Source organism: Notolepis coatsorum (assembly GCF_963971535.1).
Source record: "Notolepis coatsorum genome assembly, chromosome: 7".
Lineage (NCBI taxonomy): Eukaryota > Metazoa > Chordata > Actinopteri > Aulopiformes > Paralepididae > Notolepis > Notolepis coatsorum.
The window spans coordinates 9,376,907-9,381,402 of NC_140171.1; positions in this window are offsets into that span (position 1 = coordinate 9,376,907).

Here is a 4,496-nt window from a genome sequence, read left to right on the forward strand (position 1 = left end):
TACACTGTGCTGCGTGTGTTTAGTGGGAATCTCTCAACCACACTAAGCTCAGTCATCGAGAGGCCATCGTTCAGTTTGACTCCAGTCTACCCCCATACCTTAATGGAGAGTGCCCCTGTCTTTAATACGCTTACCTTACTAAATACCATTCAAACTGCTGTTGATGTTGAAAAGGGGTGTAAAATACTCCATGGACTTGAAAGTTGCTAGTTACTCAACCTTCTGAAAAGTGTGTGTTAAACCACACTCTACTAGAAGCGCCACACGCCAATCTTCCGCATTCAGCTGGGTGCGCTTGTTATGAACTCCTGGGTGCTCCCGGTTGCTGCACGAATTTGAACAGCTTGTTGTAGTAGATTAATACAGTAACATTAGTGAACATAAATGACATTTGAGTTTCACAAGGGTGAATTACTTACGCCTAGTGACTTTCAAGTTTCATGGAGCATAGGCGGCTAGGTGGCGCAGTGGGCAAGGCGCTCGCCACCAACGCAGGAGATGCTGGGTTCGAGCCCAGCTCTCGGCGTTGCTACCAGCTTGGCTGGTCGTTCATACTAATACAATTGGCAGTATTAGGGGGTGGGAAGCTGGTGGGTGGCGATCGGACGTTGTGGACAGCGACTCCTACAGGTCGGTTGGTGCGCCTGCGCAGTAGAATCAGGAAGCGACGAGGGCGGCGTGTCCCTCCCATGCAGACCCTCGCCGCTGAGAGATCGCGCTGTGCAGGTGAAAAGATGCGACGGCTGCCTCCTCGAGTACCGGAGGGGACACGTGATGCAAGGCTTCGTCCATATTGCAGCCGGCTTGTGGGAGGCATGGTCTAGCAACGTTCGAGACAGGGGAGGGTAGAATTGGACAATACGAAATTGGGGACGGGGGAAGGTGTGACAGGTGGACTGAGACCTATCAAAACATAAACTGTATACACTTATGAACACAGAACTAGCTAAACACAGGCACAATCTCTAGTAATGGTGAGAAGTCGAAATCAGACTGATATGGTCCTTTAAGTGAAAGATCAGAGAGATTGGGCAACAAACGAAGCATCATAATAAACAGTGCTTAACCTTTTCACTACCACACTACAGAAGGTTAACCCTTTCACTACCACATGTAGTGTGGTTGTGAAAGGGTTAACCCTTTGTCGTATGGCAGTGAAATAGTTAACCGTCTGTATTGTCGCCGTGAAAGGGTTAACCCTTTGGTAGTGTGGCAGTGAGTGTAAATGGACTGCATTTATATAGCGCTTTTATCCAAAGCGCTTTACAACTTGTGCCTCACATTCTTTAGAAGTCTTTAGAAGTCTTTATTTGTACCACATATTGCTACATTGTCATGCAGCGAACACACAAATGCGAGATGGGCAACACACACACACACACACACACACATGTAACGGGTGTAAAACTCACTCCCCAGAGGCATCCAAACTGAGCGCTTAGGAGGGAATTCCTTTCTTGGCGCAACGGTTTGTGATGTCGCCCGCAGTGCGGACGCCTGGGGTTCGACTCCCACTCAAGGCATGGTCGAATTCGTGGCAGGGGCGAGTTGCCTCTGTTACACTGGTGCCGTGACCCGGATGCCTTGGGTGGTGTGAGTTTAGGGGGGGGTGAGTGTAACGGGTGTAAAACTCACTCCCCAGAGGCATCCAAACTGAGCGCTTAGGAGGGAATTCCTTTCTTGGCGCAACGGTTTGTGATGTCGCCCGCAGTGCGGACGCCTGGGGTTCGACTCCCACTCAAGGCATGGTCGAATTCGTGGCAGGGGCGAGTTGCCTCTGTTACACACACACACACACACACACACACAGGAACACACAGGAACACACACGCATGCATTTTTTGGTTTGCCAATGACATTTCCTCTCTGCCCTTTACCCATCCCGTCATCCTTCCCCCCAAGGACAGCCTGGAGCAGACACGGGCTGCGAAGTGGGGCCGCACCCAGGGACCAATCCAAGTGCTCCTGTCCGTCTTCGTCAGGGACGCAACAGCGTTAGCGATCTATTCTGCATGTTTTTCCTTTGGGTTTATCTCTTTTTCTGGAGGGGAAACCCTTGCGAGCACGGGGAGAACATGCAAACTCCACACAGAAAGGCGGAGGAGGGGAGAGGAGGAGGGGAGGGAGAGGAGAGAGGAGAGGGAGAGGAGAGGAGAGGAGAGGAGAGGAGGGGAGAGAGGAAGAGGAGGAGGAGGGAGAGGAAGAGGAAGAGGAGGAGGGAGAGGAAGAGGAAGAGGAGGAGGAGGGGAGAGGAGAGGAGAGGGAGAGGAGAGGAGAGGAGAGGAGAGGAGGAGAGAGAGGAAGAGGAGGAGGGGAGGAGGAGAGAGAGGAAAAGGAGGAGGAGGGAGAGGAAGAGGAGAGAGGAGAGGGAGAGGAGAGGAGAGGAGGGGGAGAGGAGGAGGAGGAGGGGAGGAGGAGGAGGGGAGGAGGAGAGAGGAGGGGAGAGGAGGAGGAGGAGGGGAGGAGGGAGAGGAAGAGGAGGAGGAGAGGAGATACCCCACCTGGGTTCCTGGCAACCGGGACCCCCAAGTGGGATTCGAACCCAGGACCTTCTTGCTGTGAGCCGACAGGATGTTAACCACTGCACCACTGTGTCAACCATTCACCAATTCACTCACACATTCTCACAGAGACAGCGGAGGCAACCATGCACACAGTGCCAACATGCTCATCGGGAGCAGTTAGGGGTTAAGTGTCTTGCTCAAGGACACTTCGACACGCTGCCGGGAGGAGCCGGAATCTAACCGGGAAGCGGCTATGCCTTCTACAACGCTGTTCGGTTTCCGGGTTCCTCTGATTGGACACTGACCTATGCTATTACGCCCCCCTTTACACTCTCGCGCTGTGCGGTCACGTGGGCTTAGTGGCCAATCAGAGGAACCCGGAAACCGAACAGCGTTTGTAGAAGGCATAGACGCAACCGGCAACCTTCTGATTACCAGACGACCGCTCTACCTCCTGAGACCCTGTCGCGTGTGTATGTCTTCATGTGTAACAACATGTAAGGATGTGTACTGTATGGATGTGCAGGCATGCATGTGATGTACATCACAATATAAAGACTCTAATTCCTCCGGCAAAGTTCACGCGGAGGTCAGATTAAAAACAGCCCATGTGCTCATTAATTACTAAAAAGCTCTTCCGCTTGTCGTGGAGTTTTAACTCTATAAATTATTAGTTATGACGAAGTAGAAACGTTTCAAGGAAGGTGGAACCATTGACATATTGTTTTATTAGCCAGTTTGCATGTGTTTTGCCGCTGGTATGTAACCAGGCTTACGCGACTGGAAAGTCTTTGATCTTTGTCAGCAAAGCGCTGCACTGTTGGGTCAAATAAAATCACATGTCACACAAACAACGATTCGAATATTCAAACAATTAAAACTTCTTTGAATTTCTGCGTGAATCCTCATCCAGTTTTTGGGGGTAAATATTCTATCTCTGTGTAACCACCTTACCTACAGTACCAGAGCCAAGGGCCGGGACATTCCCTGTCGACCTACTTGCAGCAACCCGTGGAAACTGGTTTTAGGGTAAAGGAACACGCTTCATACAGGGAAGTTACATGTAATATTTAGAGTGTTGTGCCTTTATTGTCGAGGGACAGGTACTGTTAACATGCTACCTCTGCTGATGACAGATCGTAAACAGACAGTTCAAGTTGCATGTTTTGTTTTTTATTGTCACATCACATAAGGTACATGTACATTACGGTGAAATGCTTGGTTCTGTATGAGCATCCTAAGATTGTGCTTCATACAGTAAAAAAAGTTAAAAGAATAAGGACCATCAAAATATACAATATACAAAACTAAAGTACAAAATGCAACAAATGCAAAAATGAGGTCAATGTTCAACATTTCAAGCTGAACCAATGTTTTATATTGCAAAGTATCACACAGTCTCCATAATAAAGTATCGGCGGTGCGTTAGAAGCAGGGAGGGGGCTGGGAGGGGGCGGGGAGGGGACAGGGAGGGGGTGAGGAGGGGGCGGGGCCAACACCACCTCTGCAGTCTATTACAGCATGTTGATGCATCTAATACAATGACCAGATGTCTTCAACAGTTCCCTAATCCAGGTTCCCACACTGCAGGGCAACACAACAGACACACACACACACACACACACACACACACACACACACACACACACACACACACACACACACACACACACACACACACACACACACACACACACGGGTCCAGATGGGTAATCAGGTCTCTCTGCTGCTGCACTGTGTCTCCTGCGGGGAGCTTTGCAGACCCAGATTTCGAGGCTCATCCCCCGGGATGAGGAGTGGTCGTGGCAGGGGCCTCGTGGTCGGCCATGTGTGAGATTAGATTATTGTAATTCCGGGTCAAACTGTGGGTTTTAGTAACCGACACGATTACTTTATATATAGATCGAGGACCTCGGAGTCTCACAGCTGATACGGTGGGAAATGAGAGGCTTCACGGTCCAGCGGAGGTATTTCCACAGTCCCTGTCTTTTC